This window comes from Chlorocebus sabaeus, chromosome 2, assembly GCF_047675955.1.
Source record: "Chlorocebus sabaeus isolate Y175 chromosome 2, mChlSab1.0.hap1, whole genome shotgun sequence".
Classification (NCBI taxonomy): domain Eukaryota; kingdom Metazoa; phylum Chordata; class Mammalia; order Primates; family Cercopithecidae; genus Chlorocebus; species Chlorocebus sabaeus.
Genome location: NC_132905.1, coordinates 47,730,311 through 47,751,217, shown reverse-complemented (window position 1 = coordinate 47,751,217; position 20,907 = coordinate 47,730,311). Strand labels below are relative to the sequence as shown.

The window sequence follows — 20,907 nt, the reverse complement described above, 5'->3', positions numbered from 1 at the left end:
CTGCCATATTTCTTGCCCTGTCCCTATCCTGCCCTTGGCCCTGACCCTTACTTTGCTCTGGCCCTGCCCTTGTCCTTACGCAGCCCCTGGCCCTGTCATGGACCTGCCCTGGACCTGTCCTGGCCCTGGCCCTTCCCTGCTTCAGACCTTGCCCTGGTTCTCCCCTGGCCCTGACCGTGAAATGCCTGGCCCTACCCTGGCCTTGCACTGCCCTGGCCCTTGCCATCACTCTGGTCCTGTCACTGGAAAAGCCCCAGCCCTGTTGCTCGTCTTACCATGGCCGAGACCCTGCCTTGGCCCTGCCTGGACACTGTCCTGGACCCTGGCTGTGCCAAGAACCTGCACTGTTGTTGCCGTTGTTTTGCTCCTGTCCCGAACCTGGTCCTGCCCAGGCCATGGCCATGGCCCTGTCCCTGCCCTGGCTGTTCCCTGGCCCTGCTCAGGTCTTGGCACTGTCCTGGCCCTGCCCTGCCTTGGCCCTATGCTTTCCTGGCCCTGCCGTCCCTGCCCTGGTCCTGCCTTGGCCCTACTCTAGCTTTGACCCTGCGCTGGCCCCACCTTGGCCTTCACCCTAGCCTTGCCTGGGCACTGTGCTGGACCTGGCCATGGCACAGACCTGGTTGTGGCCCTGGCCCTGCCATGGCCCCGTCCCAGACCCTAGCCCTGCCAGGTACCTGTCCTGGCCCTGCTCTGGGCCTGACTTTGTCTTTGGTTCTTAGATGACCCTGCCCCTGCCCTTGACCTGGCACTGGCCTTGGACATGTCCGTGGTCCTAACCCCAGCCCTGCCCTGGAGCTGTCACTGTCTTGGCCCTGCCTTGGCTCTGGCCCTGCCACAGCCATAGACCTGCCGTGGTTGGTCATGCCCTGCCTTTACCCAGTGCTACCCTGGGCCTGCTCCACCCTGCCCTGGCTCTGCCCTGCCTTTGGCCCTGCCCTGACCCCACCTTGGCCCTCACACTGGCCCTAGTGCAAACCTGGTCCTTGCTCTGGCCTTGGCCCGGAATTGACCACTGCTCCTGACCCTGGTCGTGCCATGGCCCTGGCCCTGCCAATGATCCTGACATTCCTGGCCCTGGCCTTGTCTTGGCCCTGTCCTGGCCCTGGCCCTGGCCCTGGCCTGACCCTGGCCCTGAAGTGGATTTGAAGGTATCCTGTCCCTGGCTGAATCTTGCTCTGCCTTCGCCCGTCCCTCTCCTGGCCCTACCATGGCCCTGCCCCTTCCCTGGCTCTGCCCTGGTCTTGTGCTTACCCTGACCGAGACCTTGACCCTGTCCCAGCCTTTTTGACCACAGAGGTTTACTGAACTTCTATTTTAATTATTTAAACAATGAGAAATGAATCCAAACATCTCCTAGGATGGCTAATTTTATATGTCAACTTGACTAGATTAAGGAATAAACAGATTTCTGGTAAAGCGTTATTTCTAGGCATATCTGTGAGGGTTTTTCCTGAAGAGACTGATGCTTGAATCACTGAATTGAGTAAGGGAGATTGTCCTTAATGTGGATGGGCACCATTCAAATGGCTAAGGGTGCAGATAGAACACAATTTAGAGGAAAGGTGAATTTCTGTTATTTTTAAAGCTGAGACAGTCTTCTTCTCCTGCTCTTGGACATTAGAACTTCAGGCCTTTGGGCTCAAAGACTTGCACCATTGGCCCCCTGTTTTCTTAAACCTTCGGCCTTAAACTGAGAGTTACACCATTGGCTTCTCTGGTTCTGATAATTTTTAGATGGACTAAGCCATGTTGCTAGCATCCCGGTTCTCTAGCTTGCAGAAAGCCTATCATGGTCTTTCTCAGCCTCCATAATTGTGTGATTTCATTTCCCTAACAGATGCCCTCATTCTTCTATCTCTCTGTATGTATGTATGTATGTATGTATGTATGTATCTATCTATCTATCTATCTATCTATCTATCTATCTATCTATCTATCAATCATCTGTTGGTTCTGTCTCAGGAGAGCCCTAATACAGATTTTGGTATCAAAGTTAATTCTAGAGTAGGAGATATTTAAGGATGAGCTTTCTTAATGGGTTTCTAGGTTTCTGGAATTGGTTCCCTAATCCGATTAGACCTCAAAATGTTAAAGACTCTACTTTCAATAGTAGACAAAACACTGATCATTCATGGTTTGATCTGTTTAGAGGGATATGCAAAATATCTGCATTGGATATGATACTTCTAATCAAGCACTTGTTCAAGGCCAGGAAGTTGGTGAATCTGTAAACAGTATTTTTAAACATTTATGGAACAGTAAAGAGTATAATGATGTTGGTAGGTTGGTTCTAATGTTGCTGGAAAAATGATGAAAGAAAAGGATAAGACAATTCTTGTCTCTGGATTAACAAAAATAGTACAAAAGCTTCCATGTCTGCCCTGCAGGGAAATCTTCTCTACTGCAGTCACAGGGTTGAAATTTCTGAGAATCAAACACAAATTCTCTTAATGATAAATGCTAAGTTAAAACGAAATTTGAACTCTCAGCTTTGCAAGGTATCTACCGTTGAAGTGGGGGCATTGGTTGGAAAAGGATGGGATCCTATAACTTGAGATGTAGATGAGTGAGAAGACCCTAATTAAACTAGAGCATTGAGGTTCTAAATTTTGATGAAACTTTTCTTGCCAGCAGAGGTGGCTTCACCACCACCAGTGGCAGTGTTTACTCCATTCCCATTGGTAGTGGTCTCTCCACCCACAGGGTTAACAATTTTCATCTCTGTCTGAGGAATTAATCCAGAATTACCTAAGGAAAAAATAACAGTCTCCCCTGAGGCAGGTGTTAAGCAGGACAATATTGATTATCTTTAGGATTATCTGTAGGATACTGATTATCTTTAGGATTCGTGCCCACCAACTTTCTTTGTTTCTAGACTCATCACTAGACTCAAGTCCCCGTACACCCCTAAAGGTGAGGTAGAAAGTGTGACACTTGAGCAATTGCATTGTACTCCAAATGTACTAACTTTAGTTTTCTAATTATACAAACAGAAATCCAGAATAGATTTCTATTCTATTCTAGGGAATAGATATTATAAATACAGGATTGAATGATGCAAGAAACATAAAAATGGATTAAGCTAAATTCATTGATATAAATCCACTAAGTAGAAATTCTCCATTTAATGTTGTAGATCAATGAATTAGAAAAGGTGCTAGCAGCTTAGTTGATTGGTTGGGTGAAACACCTATAAACATATTGCCCACTGGTGGTGAATTGAAGATGATAGATCTTTACTGGTTTAAAGTAAGGAAGAAATTGAAATCTTAGGGAGATTGGAATGCTAGAGTAACTCTGTCACTAGAAATCTACTCCCCCACACTGGTAAGGTCCAGAAGACTACCTTTCACCTATACTTTGTAACTCTACAAAATAAAACATGGGGCACACACAAAGGAAATATAAGTGAAAGTGTAAAAGAAATAGAGATTATGGTACACATGTGAAGCTTTGAATATCTACATCAATATGAATATAAAGCTTTGGCAAACGATGAGATAGTTACTGGCTCAAGTCATTAAGGACTGTGTCTTTTTGTTATTAGCTGACAACAAAGCTAGATGGACAGAGGCTTCTACGGTTGCATACAACAAAAAATAAAGACTTAAACTATCAGTCAAAGAGGGTCCCTATTTTGGTACCAGTACCATGCTGTTTTGGTTACTGCAGCCTTGTAGTATAGTCTGAAGTCAGGTAGTGTGATGCCTCCAGTTTTGTTCTTTTTGCTTAGGATTGTTGTGGCTTTATGGGGTCTTCTTTTATTTCATATGAAATTTAAAGTTTTTTTTTTTTAATAATTCTGTGAAAAAATGTCAATGGTAATTTGATAGGAATAGCATTGAATCTATAAATTACTTTGAGCAGTATGTACATTTTCATATTTATTCTTCCTATGCAGGAAGATAGAATGTTTTTCCATTTGTTTGTGTCCTCTCTTATTCTAGTTCTCCTTGAAAAGGTCCTTCACATATCTGTTTAGCTGCATTCCCAGCTATTTTATTCTTTTTGTAGTAATTGTGAATGGGAGTTCATTATGATTGGACTCTCTGCTTGGCTATTGTTGCTGTAAAGCAGTGCTTGTGACTTTTGCACATTGAGTTTGTATCTTGAGACTTTGCTGAAATTGCTTATCAGTTTAAGGAGTTTTAGGGCTGAGAATGATGGGATTTTCTCAATTTAAAGTCATGTCATCTGCAAACAGAGACAATTTAACTTCCTCTCTTCCTATTTGAATAACCTTTATTTCTTTCTCTTGCCTGACTGCCATGACCAGAACTTACAATATGATGTTGAATAGGAGTGGTGAGAGAGGACATCCTTGTCTTGTGCTGGATTTCAAGAGGAATGCTTCCAGCTTTTGCCCATTCAGCATGATATTGGCTGTGGATTTGTCATAAATGCTTTTATTATTTTAAGGTATGTTCCATCAATACTTATTTTATTGAGAGTTTTTAACATGAAGTGTTGTTGAATTTTATCAAAGGCCTTTTCTGTGTCTATTTAGATAACTATGTGGTTTTTGTCTTTGCTTCTGTTTATGTGATGGATTCCATTTATTGATTTGCATATGTCGAACCAGCCTTGCATCCCAGGGATGAAGCCAACTTGATTGTGGTAAATGAGCTTTTTGATGTATTGCTGGATATAGTTTACCAGTATTAAGGATTTTGCATCAATGTTCGTCAGGGATATTTGCCTGAAATTTTCTTTCATTGTTGTGTCTCTTACCAGTTTACTCATAAAATGAGTTAGGGAGCATGGTACTGGTACCAAAACAGAAATGTAGATCAATGGAACAGAACAGAGACCTCAGAAATAACACCACACATCTACAACCATCTATCTGATCTTTGACAAACTTAACAAAAACAAGCAATGGAGAAAGAATCTCCTATTCAATAAATGAGGCTGGGAAAACTGGCTAGCCACATGCAGAAAACTGAAACTGGACCCGTTCCTTATACATTATACCAAAATTAACTCAAGATGGCTTAGAGACTTAAATGTAAAACCTACAACCATAAAAACCCTAGAAGAAAACCGAGGCAATACTATTCAGGACATAGGCATGGGCAAAGTCTTCATGACTAAAACACAAAAGGCAATTGCAACAAAAGCCAAAATTGACAAATGGGATCTAATTAGACTAAAAGGCTTTTGTACAACAAAAGAAACTGTCATCAGAGTGAACAGGCAACCTACAGAATGTGAGAAAATGTGTGCAATCTATCCATCTGACAAAGGTCTAATGTGCAGACTTTACAAGGAACTTAAACAGATTTACAAGAGAAAGACACATCAAAAAGTGGGCAGAGGAAATAAACAGACACTTCTCAAAAGAAGACATTTTTGCAGCCAAAAAACACATGAAAAAAAGTTCAATATCACTGATCATTAGACAAATGCAAATCCAAACCACAATAACATATAATCTCACTGCGGTCAGAATGGCAATTATTAAAAAGTCAAGAAGCAATGGACGCTGGCAAGGCTGTGGAAAAATATGACCACTTTTACACTATTGGTGAGAATGAAAATTAGTTCAACCATTGTGGAAGACAGTATGGTGATTCCTCAAGGATCTAGAACCAGAAATACCATTTGACCCAGCAATTCTATTACTGGGTATATACCCAAAAGAATATAAATCATTCTACTATAAAGACACATGTACATGTATGTTTATTGCAGCACTATTTACAATAGCTAAGTCATGGAACCAACCCAATACTCAACAATAGTAGACTGAATAAAGAAAATGTGGTACATGTACACCATGGAATACTACGCAGCCATAAAAAGGAATGAGATAAATGTTCTTTGCAGAGACATGGATGAAGCTGGAAAGTATCATCCTCAGCAAACTAACAAAGGAACAATAAACCAAACACCACATGTTCTCACTCATAAGTGGGAGTTGAACAATGAGAACACATGGACACAGGGAGGGGAACATCACACACTGGGGCCTGTCTGGGAGTGGAGTTGTGGGAGGAGAGGGGAAGAAACTTAGAGGACAGGTCAATAGGTGCAGCAAACCACCATGACACATGTATACCTATGTAACAAACCTTCACATTCTACACGTGTCCCAGAACTTAAAGTAAAAAACAAACACATGGTAGTAGCAGCAAGAACTACCACAAAAAACACAGAAACAACAAATCTGGGTAATAAAGCTGATTTCCAGAGTACCCACATTGTATTATTTATAATGTTCAGTTTTCTTTTCCTTTTTCTTTTATTTATTTATTTGTTTTTGGGAGACAGGGTCTCACTCTGTTACTCAGGTTGGAGTGCAGTAGCATGATCACCTTTCACATACTTTGCTTAAGTGATCTTCCCACCTCAGCCACCAGAGTAGCTGAGACTACAGGTGCACATCACCTAGCCCAGCTAATTTTATTTATCTTTGTAGAGATGAGGTCTCTCTATGCTGTCCAGGATGGTCTTGAACTCCTGAGTTCAAGCAGTCCTTCTGCCTCGGCCTCCCAAAGTGCTAGGGTTACAGGTGTGAGTCACTGCACCTGGCCAATGTTCAGTTTTCAACAAAATAGTATGATATATGTAATGAATCAGGAAAGTATAGCTCATAGCAAAAAAAAAAAAAATTGCTAACAGAAACTAACCCTGAGCAGGCCAGATGATGCATTTACCTTCTTTTTCTTTTTTTTTTTGAGATGGAATCTCATTTCGTCACTTAAGCTAGAGTGCAGTGGTGTGATCTCAGCTCACTGTAACACCCAGCTACTGGATTCAAGTGATTCTCCTGCCTCAGTCTCCTGCGTAGCTGGGACTACAGGCATGCACCACCATGGCCGGCTAATTGTTGTATTTTTAGTAGAGACGGGTTTCACCATGTTGGCCAGGCTGGGTATAAACTCCAGACCTCAAGTGATCCACCCGCTTTGACCTCCCAAAGTGCTGGGATTACAGGCGTGAGCCATAGCACCCAGCCCAAACAAATATTTTAAATCAGTTATTAAAAATATGTTTCAAAAACTATAGGTAACCGTGTGTAAATAATTAAATGGAAGTCTAGCAATAATATCTTGTCAAATAAAGAATTTCAATAAAAAGAAAAAAATTATAAGAAATGAGACTCAAATAGTGATTTTACAGTTAGAAAATAAAATAACTGAATTAAAAACTTGCTATAGGATATGAACAACAGATTTATTCTGGAGGAAGAATGGATGAGTACATTTATAGATAGGTAGATGAAGACTATTCAATCTGAGGAATGAAAAAAAAAAAAAACAGAAGGATGGAAAATAAAGAGTCTCAGAGACCTGTAGTACACTATCAAGCATAGCAACAAATAGTTCTACAGGAGAGAGAGAACAGGGCAGAAAATCCCTTTAAGAAATTATTACTGAAAACTTTCCAAATCTGATTTTTAAAACCCCATTAATCTGCATATCCAAGAATCTCAGTGATCTGCAAGTAAGATAAAGAGATGCACACCTAGATCCATTACAGTCAAACTTTTGAAAACCAAGAACAGCGTGGATCTTGAACATAGTATGAGAACAAAGAGTCATCAAGTACAAGGTATTCTCAAGGGTTAACAGTCACTTTTTATAAGAAATCATGGAAGCCAGAGACAATAGGGTGTCATATTAAACATATAAAAAATAAAAATCATTGACAACCTAAAATTTTATATCCAGTAAAAGTGCCCTTCAACAATGAAGAAGAAAGTAGAACAACTTTAAACAAAACAGAAACAGAATATTTATTACTACCCAAACAGCCCTGCAAGAAATACAAAGTGAGTTTTTTAGGTTGAATGAAAGACACTAGATAGCAACTCATTGCCATGTCTATAAATAAAGGACACAGGTAAATGTAATTATATCAGCAAATAAGAAAACAAAATAAAAGTATTTTATTTGCAACTTTTTCCTTCTCTTAAGTGATTAAAAAAGGCCTTAAAGAAATAATTATAACATCTTGATAGTCTTCAATTGTACGAATATGAAATTTTTACAATAATAGTACAAAGAAGGAGTAGGGAATAGTGGAGTAAATTTTGTGTTAAAATTAATCAAAACCAGGTAGTCTTAAATTAAGATGCTACTCGTAATACCCAGGGCATTCATTATGAAATTGACTCACAAAAGATTGCCTGTCTACTCTTTTTCATAGAACATATAAGCTAATAATAGCAGTAGCTCCACCTACTGATTAGTCAGTGTTATAATATTTTCCCAAGTAACAGGTCATTCCTTCCCCTTCATGTCTTTTCTCTAGACAAAGTGAGGAATAATTTTTGGCGTTCTCAACATTTTTCCACTGTCCAAAACCACTGACAGGTTTTACCCCTCGTGGCAACTAGGTTTATAACTTGTTAATATTAGTATTAACAAGTGTATAACTGAATAATTTTGTTGATTATATTTCCTTTAAAATATTCAATTTCAGGTTTATTTGTGTCAGCTTATTTTTTACATGTTTCATGTTTTTTTCACTGAATTTCATTTGCTTTTCAGGTTAATATTAATACACCTTAAAAATCCCTTTTTTTTTCTGTCAGTGATCTCCAGAATGGCACAGAGTCACTTTAGGAATTATTCTAGGAGGCTCTTACAGGCTTCTACTCTGTCACTGTCCACGTTTCCAAATGCAAGATCTGGAAAGAGCTTTTTAGGATCCTTCACATTTTTAATGAACTTTCATAGATCTGGTTTCTTCTCCTGATGACCTGCAGATTCAAGAACCCGATAGCAACAATTCACAGTGTGGTAGGCCAGCTGCTGCAGGCTGCTGCTGTTGTCACCGTCAAGGGCTGTCTCATATTTCACAGTACAGAGTGGGCATGGGTGGAATCTGGTGCCACTGTGCTCTCGGGCTGTAATGGTGCCAGTGATACGAAGGTTCTGGATGACAACTGGGCCATCTGGACTGCTTAGGGGCTCAAAGCTGAAGGTGGCTAAGCTGAGAGGACCAGGTGGAGAGGAGGAAAGCACAATTGGTGGCAGACTAGGATCAAGGTAGCTCACATCATTGGTGAGATCCTTTTCTAAGCATGAGGGCCGTGAGGAGCAGGTCTTTTCCGGCCCCTCCAGCAAAGCTGTAACGGAGGTGGTAACATCTCCTTGTTCTATCTCCTTGTCTGCTGTGTCAATCTGGATCTCTGGGCAGAAGTTCAGTGTGGAGACAGACAGGCCTGTCTCTGTTTCTGTCCCTGGAACCTCCTCAGCCTCTTCTCCTTCAGCCTCTCTCCTTCCCTCACCATCCTTGGGTTCCAGAGCCTGGGAACTCTCTAGAGCACACAGGGCATCCTGAATCCTGACAGAGAGAAAGTGGCCTGGAGTCATAAGCATGATGGTTTCTAAGCTTAGTTCAGACAGTGGAGACTCCAGTTCTGAGTCTTCACATAAGAACAGGGGGACTCAAATATTTGGCTATAGGAAATGTGATGAGTTGTTTCCTACTTTTCTTTTTTCAGACATCCCACCCAAATCTCCCCCTACAGCCTGTGTGGCCTTCTTCACCCTCTGAGGAGGGGCCTGCGGGACTCTTTGATTCACTGTTAACTTAGGAACCCTGGAGCTGCTACTGGAGAAGTCGCTCTCCCTTCTGGAAGCTGCTGCACCTCAGTAATCAGTGGCAGAGATGTGGGCACTGAGAGCTGTTCAGGGGCACTGGCTGGGCAGGGTGCTGGATCTCTGGCCTCGGAAAAGATGCCCATGAGTACAAGGTGGATCCAGTCAGGATCTGACAGCCTGCTGATCAGTGGGAAGATTACACTGCATGTGATGAGTTCGACCATGGCATGGCGTCCGGTACGAGTCTCTAAGTGGGATTTGGGCACCAGCCCTTGAAGCAACAAATTCACAATGCCACGTGTATAGGTGACTTCAGCACTGGAGCTGTGCACAGCAGGATGTGGGGCAGTAGCCCGGCAGTAAGCCTCCCAGAGGTGGGAAGGCTCAACTGGACCATTCTTCCCTGTAATGGCCTCCTTTGCCTGAATGTAGCTCTGCAGGTGACAACGGCAGAGAATCAGAACATTCTGGGCAAGAGCTTGATGGTCCATCATGCTTATCCTCCTCTGAAGCTCCTGGACCAACCCTTTCATGGCTGCCTCCATTTCCTCCTCAAAGGCTGGCTCCTGGCTCACAGAATGGTATCACGAAAGCACAAAATCTCAAATAATCACATCTGGATGGTGCGGTTGATCTGTTCCAGCTGTCTTTCTGCCTTAGGACATAGAAGACAGGTGGCCAATGGGATGAAGCCTTCCAGGAGCAGTGGACCTGAAGCCACTCCAGAGACGCTGGAGCCCAGCCATCCTCCCAGCACCACTAGTAATGCAGACAGAAGGCACAGCAGCCTCACATTGACCAGAAGGTGTATGACCAGGAGCCAGCAAGCAAGACCCCCAGAGCCATCAGCTTCTGGCTGCTCAACAGGTTACTGAGGTGACAGCTCGATCCAGCTGGAGTCTCCTGGAACGATGGCACTATTTCTGTATCTATGGCTGAAGGGACAAGGTGGCTTCCCCAGATGACAACCCTCAAAATTTTACTCCAGAGTTAGGGAAGGGGGAAATGAACTGTGTCCCAGATACAGGGTGATCTGGGTGCTGTTCAAGGAACTGAGGCTCCGGGCTCTCTAAGTCCTACAGGCACTGCAAAGTGACAGTGGCAACTCTGCCATCTCCCCATGGCTACCACTCAGAGTCCTCCAACTCGCCCCTTCCAATCAAGGTGTGGCTTTGGAGGAAAACTCCGCAGCCTTGATACTATCCCAGGCAGAAGCCTCTTCGCGGCCTTGGGGCGGACAGTGCAGGGCTCTGGGGCCCACAGACACCTACACACACAGAGGGCGGTGGCTGGCCAGGACCGCGTCACACAATGCCAAGAACCATGTGCCCACACTCAGCCCCGACCTGAAGTGGGCTCATCGGGGTCATCTCCATTGGCCTCAGCCTGCTGCCGCTGCAGACCTGGGTGACTGCACTCCGCAGCCCTGCCTGTGTTAGGGCTGCCAGCCTGCCGGCTGCCGGCGACCAACAGTAGCTTTTTATAACTTAAATTTTCTGTATTTTCCTTGCACATATTTTTGACTTTGATCATGCATTTTATTTACGCTTTTAAGAGAATGTACCTACAGTAAGATTACAATAAGAGTTATCATGGTCCATGACAAATTTAGTTGTAAGTGCGGTGGGGAAAAAAAGTTTAATAAAAACAATAAAGATATGCAACACGTGGCTTCTCACAGTCTTTTGTCTTCCATATTATTCCTATCATTTATTCTATATTTCTAAGGTTAAGTAATATTAAGATCAGGTACAAGCATTGTCATATGCTTTTAATTATTGAATATAGATGTGTCACATGACAATTATATTGAACATATTATTTCAAGCTATGTACAATTTTAATAATTTTAAACAGGTTGTTTTGCAAATGAGAGCAAATTTGAATATAACCAACAATGAGAAAAATATTTACAGTTCAAATATTCTCAACAAGATTTGAATTGCTGGTAAATTGAAAAGAGATAACAAGCAAAATTTTGTATAATAATTTTCATTTAGTTTATGTTAAAATTTTTTGAATTCAGATGAATCACATACCATGATATAATGTTTTTTGTTTTTTTTTTGTTTTGTTTTGTTTTGTTTTGAGACAGAGTCTTGCTCTGTTGCCCAGGCTGGAGTCAGTAGCATGATCTCAGCTCACTGCAATCCCTGCCTCCCAGGTTCAAATGATTCTGGTGCCTCAACCTCCCAAGTAACTGGCATTACAGGGGTGTGCCACCATGCCTACTTTTTTTGTGTGTGTGTGATTTTTAGTCAAGACAGGTTTTTGCCAAGTTGGGCAGGCTGGTCTGGAACTGCTGACTTCAAGTGATCCACCCACGTCAATTTCCCAAAGTGCTGAGATTACAGGCATGAGCCAGGGTGCCTGACTCTGATACACTGTTTGAAAGTAATGGGTGAATAGTGGATTTGAGATACTAGACCTATTTGGAACATTAAGTGAATGTATCTTACTCTCATTTCTTTTAAGAATGTATTCTTTACCATTCTATGCAATCGCTTACATATGTGCATATTTTCTTAGGTTGTCTACATGATATACAAACAAATATTTGGATACATGCAGAAACATAAATGACTCATCTAAAAGCTTTTCAACCTGACCCATAAACTCAGGTTATTTGAAAATGGAATGAAAAGTGTTACTGGACAGTTTTTACTATGGTTCATGTTTGGTAGGTATACGCTAATATCCTAAAAACCAAACAAAAACCAAAAGTACCTTGATTTTATAATGTAAACTTCTGATGTCTAAATTAATCAATAAGATAATTTTTGGGTTTTTAACTAAGTGTATTCTGTTTTATTTTGATGCTGTGTCATTCCACAATGGATAAAATACCAACTGACATTCATCAGAAGTAAACTAGTGAATTATCATCCCATTAAGATATATTTTGTTTCTGCTAAAGTAAAATCTTAATTTAAATGGAGGAATTTACCAAGTGCTAAGATTTTATTTCTGCTACCAAATGAAAGATAAATTTAAAATTCAAACACATTCCATTACTCAATCTATTCTTTACTATGATGAGAATATAGACAGCATATTTTACACAGCGCATACAAAGCCTTATTTTCACTGAATTACAAGTAAAATATAGATATATAAATATATACACAATATTTAGATACTAAATGATAGAATTCACTTATTTACCTGTGCATGACAGAATTTGATTCTGTTAATTATTCCAGGTACAGTAACTGGTTGAAAATGGGACATGAAGTAAACTGATACACTTAAAAGTAACTATATCCAGTGAATTCATTTTAATGTCTCCAAGGAAGGCAAGACCACCTTCTTGAGATAAGGAATGAGGGGTTACTTATTTTGGCCAAGTTGGCTCAAGGATCTGAGGAACCAAAAACTATATGTACACGGATAGTTGTTTTGTTCCCCCACAAAAAAATTGGGGAACCCATTATTTCCCAATTCATGCTTTTATTTTCATATAAGAGAACAGTTGATGCTTCAAAATCTTAAATTTTAATTAACCAAATACAATGTTCCTAAAGACAAACATTCACAAGAGTTAAGCCAGCTGGGCAGGGTGGCTCACACCTGTAATCCCACCACTTTGGGAGGCCGAGGTGGGCGGATTGCTCGAGGTTGGGAGTTTGAGACCAGCCTTGCCAACACAGTGAAACCCTGTCTCTACTGAAAATACAAAAATTATCTGGGCCTGGTGGTGTGTGCCTATAATCCCAGCCACTAGGGAGACTGAAGCAGGAGAATCGCTTGAACTAGGGAGTCAGAGGTCACAGTGAGCCAAGATCATGCCACTGCACGCCAGCCTTGTGACAGAGCCCGACTCTGTCTCAAGAGAAAAAAAAAGGAAAAAAAAAGGTGGGGAGGGACAGAGTTAGGAAAACAGAAAGGGAATATGAAACAGAGAAAATCAACAAACCATAATTAAATGTTTGGAAAGATAAAAAAAATTGGCAAATGTTTACTTAGGCTAAGCAAGAAAAAAGAGAAGAGACTCAAATTACTAAAATCAGCGAGAGAACACATTACTGCCAGTATTACAAAATAAAAATGATTCAAAAGAGAATGCAATGAAAATCTTATGCCGAAAAAGTAAGACAGCCTAGATAGAATGGATGAAGTCCTAGAATGACAGAAACTAAAACAGTCTAAAGGAGAAATAAAAAATATAAATAGATCTATGGAAGGTTAAAAGATTGGATTGCAATTTTAAAACCTTACAATAAAAATCTCATCTCAGCTAGCTTCCCAGGTGAATCAAACACTCTGAGAAATTAATATCAATCGTTCACCCACTATTGCAGAAAAAAAAAGGGGAGAGAACACTTCCCAATTCATTTTACAAACAGGATTACTCTGACACCAAAACTGAATCACAAAACAATATAGACCAGTATCTTTGTTTTATAAAATCAAAAATCTTCAACAAAATACTGCCAAGTTGAATCCACCAACATACAAAATAGATCATGCACTGTGTGCAGATGTGATTGACCCCAGGAATGCACCATTGATTTAATATTTGAAAAATCAATGAATGCAAATACCATAGTAATACAGTAAAAGACCAAAATATATGAGCATCTCAACAGATGGAAAGCATTTGAGAAAACAGTAGATATTTTCATCATGAAAACACTCCAGTTATGGACAGTAAGATAACTTTCTGAAACTAGTGGTAGTTATCTATGGAATCCACAGCTATCATTACACTCAGCAATGAAAGGGTGAATCCTTTCCTGGTAAGATTAGTTACAAGAATGTCCACTCTTGCAAATTCTGCTCAACATTATACTGTGGATTCTAGTGAGGTGTAGTTACTAAAGAATAGAAAATTGAAAACATACTGGTTGAAAATAAAATAATAAAATTATTTATATTTATAGATGGCATGATCTCTTATACATACATAATTCTAAGAAATTCAGTAGAACAGTATTCAAAATAAATTTGGCATGGTTTCCAGATATAAATGCAATACCAAAAAATCATTTCATTTCTATATACTGTCAATGAACTGCCTTAAAATTATATTAAAGATGCAACCCCATTTATAATAGCAACAAAACAAGTAATACATTTAGAAATTAACAAGAGCAGTTCAAAACTCATACTCTGAAATCTCCAAAATATTGTTGAAATAAATTGAAGAAGAACTAAATAAATGAGAAGAGGTGGAGGGAGATGGAAGATAGACTCTCAGTGATTGTGTCTCTGCAGGAACATTAAATTCAACCACCGTCCAACAATCCAAGCAAGAGAATACCTTCACAAGAGCTAAAGAAATCAGGTGACAGATCACAGAACATGGTTTTAGCTTAAAAACAAGAGAAGACACATTAAAGAGGGTGAAAAGACAGTCTTGCAGTGCCTGCACTGCGCCTCCCTCATCCCCAGGCAGTGCAGTACCGAGAATGTGTCCATTTCTAGCAAAAGGGACAAGGAAAGGTCCATGGGACTTTGCTTGGAGCCCAGTGCCAGCTCTGCTATAGTAAAGCACAGCACTGGGCAGAACCCCATGACCTTTGATTCCAGGCCAGTGCCCACAGAGCATTTAGATATGACCTGGCCTAAAAGGGAATCTACTGCCCTGGTGGGACAAACCTGAGTCCTGACTTGCTTCACTACCAGCTGATTCAAGTGGCCTCAGGCCCCAAATAAATGTCAGTGACAGGCAGGCCACAGTCACTTTGGTCTTTGGGTGAGCTCCAGTAACCAATGATGTGCTGGTCAGGTAGGCTGTGGGCTTCGTATATGACATCAGCTGCAATGGCCACAGGGTTGCCTGTGTTACCCCAATCCCAACTCCAGGCAGTGCAGTGCAGAGGGAATTCCTTCCCTATGCAAGAAAGAGGAGAACCCAGTATTAAGCCCTATCACAGTGGACACAGTATCAGGCAGAACACTGTGGCCCTGATCCCAGGCAGGATGGACCTAAACCCTGACCAGCTTCATCACCAGCAGACTAACCTGGCTTAGAAACCTAAGTCAGTCAGCAGCAGTGAGGCAATATACTGGTCACAGGACTCAGGCAAGCCCCAGTGCTGCTCTGGTCTGAGAGGCTGTGGGCTTTGGGTGTGTGACGCCAGCTGCAGTGGCCATGAGAGTGCCCAAATCACACTTCTCCCAGATCCACAAAGCTTGGTGCCCAGATTCCTTGCAAGGAGAAGAGGAGGCACGTAAATAAAGAACTTTGCCTGGGAACCCAGGGAGCCCCTCTCTTACCTTCTCCAAGTCTCTCAAGGCCACCAAGGACCTCAGTCTGCAGAAGTCACAGTGAACCTGAGCTTAAGGTGCCCTCTGGTGCTGAAACAGCTGCAGTGACCACAGGCTTGGGGAACTCAACAGTCTTGAATTTCTTGGAATTTCTGGAAGACTGAAGAAGGACAAGCACAACAAGAACAGACTGCAAAGACTGGAATAAATACCCACTTATTTAACTCCCAAGCATGAACATATGCTCAAAAGCATTAAGAACATTCAAGGAAATACAGCCTCACCAAACAATAAGTAAGTCACCAGTGATTAACCCAGGAGAGCTCAAGATGTGAGACTCACCTGGGTGTAGTGGCTCACACCTGTAATCTTAGGACTTTGGGAGGCCGAAGCGGGAGAATTACCTGAAGGTCAGGAGTTCGACCAACAAGGTGAAAATACAAAAATTAGCTGGGTGTGGTGGCAGGTGCCTGTAGTCCCAGCTACTTGGGAGGCTGAGACAGGATACTTTCTTGAACCTGGGAGGCGGAGGTTGCAGTGAGCCAAGATTGTGCCACTGCACTCCAGCATAGGTGATGAAATAAGACACCATCTTTAAAAAAAAAAAAAAAAAAAGATGTGAGATTCTCCAGACAGGGAAGTAAAAATGGCTGTTTTGAGGATACTCAATGAAATTCAAATATAGAAAAGTAATTCAGAAATTTAACAAAGAGATGGAAGTAATTTAAAAAGGCCACAGAAACCTCAAAGCTGAAAAATGCAATGGATGAACGGAAAAATGCTTGAGAGGGTCTCAACAGTAGAACTCATCTCAGCACAATGAAGTCCATATATGACAAACCCACAACTAACATCATAATCAATGGGGAAAAGTTAAAAGCTCCTCATCTAAGATCTGGAACAGGTGTGGCTACTTTTACCACTTTTATTCATCACAGTACTTGAAGTCCTAGCTAGAGGACTTAGGAGAATGAAACAAAAGGCATCCTAATTGGAAATAAAAGGAAGTCAAATTGTCACTGTTTGCAGGTGACACGATCATATATATATGGAGAACCCTAAAAATCCCACAAAAATCCTACTAGATATAATAAACATTTCATAAAGTTGCAAGATACAATATCAATATATAAAAATGAGTAGCACACCCATGTACCAATAGTGAAACACTTAAGAAAGAAATCAAGAAAGCTATTTCATTGCAGTAGTTACCCAATGCCCCCCAAAAAAGATACCTAGAGATAAACTTAATCAAAAAGGTGAAAGATCACACAATTAAAACTATAAAATATAAATGAAAGATATTAAAGCAGACACAAGCAAATGTAAAGATATCCCATGTCCAAGCACTAGAAGATTATTGTTAAAATATCTATATCACCCTATGTGATCTACGGAATCAATGGAATCCATGTTAAATTAGGAAAGATATTCTTCATAGAAATAGAAAACAAAAAACAAAACAAAACAAAACAAAAAACGGCCGGGCACGGTGGCTCACGCTTGTAATCCCAGCACTTTGGGAGGCCAAACCACTTGGATCACAAGGTCAAGAATTTGACACCAGCCTGAACAACATGGTGCAACCCCTTCTCTACTATATACACAAAAATTAGCTGGGCATGGTGGCGCACGCCTGTAATCCCAGCTACTCAGGAGGCTGAGGCAGGAGAATAGCTTGAACCCAGGAGGCAGAGTTTTCAGTGAGCCGAGATCACGCCAGAGCACTCCAGCCTGGGCGACAGAACAAGACTCCGTCTCAAAAAAAAAAAAATTCCTAAAATTCACATGGAAATGCAAAATACCTCAGATAGACAAAAGAATCTTGAAAAAAAAGAAAAAAAACTGCAGGCATCATCCTACCTGATTTCAAAATATACCACAAATCTAGTAACCAAAACAACATGGTGGTGGCAAAAAAAAAAAAAAAAAATTAGAGAAGAGACAAGAGACAGAGACAGAGAGACAGACCGACATAGACAAATGAAACAGAATAGAGAACTCAGAAATAAATTCAAGCTTTCACAGTCAACTCTTAACAAAAGCACCAAAAACACACATAGGGGAAGGACAAGCTCTTCAATAAACTGTGCTAGGAAAACCCAAAACCCACATGTACAAGAATGCATCTAGGCTGTTATCTTACCGTACACAAAAATTTACTCAAGATAAAGATTTAAATGTAGGACCTGAAACTATGAAACTACTAGAGAAGAAAACATAGGAAAATGCTTCATGAAACTGGCTAGCACAAGGGATTTCCAAGTATGTACATCAAAAGCACAAGCAACAAAAAGCAAAAATAGACAAAATACAATTGCATTAAACTTAAAAGCTTTTGCAAAGCAGCAGAAGCAATCAGTAGAATGAAGAAACAATCCACAGAATGGAAGAAAGTATTTGCAAACTATGCATCAGGCAAGGGGTTAATGTAACACAAAATATATAAAGTACTCAAACTACTCAAAGCAAAAATACAAATAACCTGATTTAAGAAATCAGAAAAAAGAGCTACCCAAAAACTTTGTCCCCTCACCTTCTTTTCCCAACCACCTTTGACCCCCTCCCTCTCGTCACCCTTTTTCTTCCTCCATCTACCCCAAAGCTTTTTTCCCACTATTTTTCCCCACTGTCATTTCGCAAAGCCTTCTTTACTCTCCCGTTCACCACTCTTTTCATCATCCATCTACCTCAAAACTTTTCTCCACTGTTTTCCCCCACTCACTAGACACCCTTTTTTTCTCCCTTCTGCTCTCATTCCCCTCTTTTGTTCCTCCATCTATCCAAAAACTTTCCCCTTGTCTTTTCCCAACGCTTTCTCCCCACTCCTGCTGCTCACCACCCTCTTTTCCAACCTGCATCTACTCAAAAACTGTTTTCCCTATCGTCTTTCGCCCCCTCCTTCTTGCCACCCTCTTTCCATTATCCATCTATGCAAAACATCTCCACACTGTCTTTTCAAAGCCTTCTCCCCACTCCTGCTCGCCACTCCTTCTTCCTCCATCTACACCCCCAAAATTTCACAAAGCCTTCCCCCTCTTCCCACTCGCCCTCTTCTTTCCTTAATCCTTACCATCCTCCTTTTGCCGTCCATCTACCCCAAAACTATTTTCCCCATCGTCTTTTTCCCAACCCTCTTTCCCCGCTCCCTCTCACCACCCTCTTTCCTCCTCCCACTTGCCACCCTCTTTTCCCACTGCATCTACCCGCTTTTTACCCACCGTCTCTGTCTTTTCTTTCCCCACCATCTGTCTTTTCTGCCCACTGTCTTTTGGCGAATCCCTGCCTCCCTCCCACTTGCCACCCTCTTTTTCTTTCTCCCGCTTGCCACCCTCTTTTCCCCCTCCATATACCGAAAAACTGCAAACTTTCTCTCCTTCCTACTTGCCCGTTCCTCCCCACCCCCCTCTTTCCTCCTCCCACTTCCCACTCTCTTTTCCCCCAATATCTACCCCAAAACTTTTTTTCCAACCATCTTTTCCCCACCGTCTTTTTGCAATGCCTTCTCCTGAACGCCATCCTCTTTTTCCCTTTGCCGCTAACCACTCTCTTTATCCCTCCACCTACCCCAAAACTACTTACCCGTTCCCACCGCTCCAGCCGAGTTGCCCTCTCTGTCACCAGCACCTACCACGGCGAGGCGAGCTGTGGTGCCGCTCCAGCCTCCAGCCGTGGTAAGTGACGACTCCTTCTGGTCCTCTAAGCCTTGCAAGGAGCAGCCGGGCAGGCAGCCACGTAAAAGCCTGAAATGGTGGGATGCCCCCTCTGCATGCTTTATATACTGAGGTTATGCAAATGAGGTTCCTGGACTACATGTTCCGATTGGATGAGAGAAAACCTCTAGGCTTATCCTGATTGGACTTTATTTTCATGCTGTGATTGGTTGTCCTAAGACTTGCTCTCATCCAATCAGAATTGAAGCTGGGAGCCCAGCTTAGAGAACGAGAAGTGGGATCCACATACCACAAACTGGAGGCTTGTGCCTGTGGCACCTAGGCTCGCTTCACTGCGGTTGGTGGAGGTGACGGAGATTGCAGCTTGGCCAGCATGGTAGAAAGGTGGCAGGGTAGGTGAGCTCTCCAGGGATGCACTACCCTGGATAGGGACCTATCAAGGTCACATTGCGGGTGGGGGTGTTGGAGGCGTGGGACGGCGGGGTTGGCTATACTGCCTGGTGGTGGGGGTGGTTGCGTGTGCTACTGGGGCCGCACCACCAGCTGGGAAGAGGGTTAGGGGCGCTATCAGCTCCTGCACTGTTATGACAGGGGGGCAGGTTGGGGGCGCTATCTGGGCTGTCACTACCCCCAGCTGGTTAGGGGCACTATTCCTGACTGCACAGATGGGGGCAGTGAGGTGATTTGGGGGCACTATCAGGTTTACGTGCCCTGTAGCATGGGGTAGGGAAGCGCTATTGGGGTTTGCACTGCACTGCTGCTGCTAGCAGCGGTCTACAGAGGTGGCAGCCATAGCTGTGGCCTCTGAGGAAGGGGCCGTTCTCCTCTTTCCAGACTCTAGATTCTAGAGGGCAACCTCCTTCTGCTCGTATTGGAGAGTGGCAGGCACGCAGTGTTTCCCAGGGAATCCTGAGCACAGTAAGGCCCCAACACCCGCCATGATTCCCAGGTCTGCACCCTCAAACTGTGTTGCAGAGACAACCTGGGTCTCCCAGGTATGGAGTAGCGGGCACCACGGGGAAACAGGGCCCTGTGGGTGGAGGCATCAGAAACAGGAACTAGCACTTGTTTGGAGACTGGGTCTGAGTTTTTGCTTCTCCTGTTCACCAAGCAGTGCAGCCAGGGTAGGACCAGCAGTTCCTGGCCAGCTCCATCTAACCAGGGGCCAGTTTCAGCAAAGGCAGTAACACCCACCCCAGTTGTGACTTCGCAGAAACCAGCCCCTGCCACCCAGTGGCCAGCATGACAAGGTGAGCCTGTAACACTCCCACTCCCTGCGACCTGTTCTAGGCATGTCTGGCTTTGATCACCCAAATGCTTCCAGTCAGAAGATGGAGGAGTCACCTGTTGCATGCTGGAGGCAGGAGCTTGCAGATGGTGTGATTCTGTGGCTGGCCTCGCTGCAATTGGTGGTGGAGACAGAGACTGCAGCTCGACTGGAATGGTAGGAGATTGTCGGCGGG

At 42.6% G+C, this 20,907-nt stretch overlaps 1 pseudogene; it reads right to left on the bottom strand.

Moving 5' to 3' along the window:
- Positions 1 to 8,564: 8,564 nt before the first annotated feature.
- Positions 8,565 to 18,864, bottom strand: LOC103220857 (sorting nexin-19 pseudogene; annotated as a pseudogene).
- Positions 18,865 to 20,907: the final 2,043 nt, after the last annotated feature.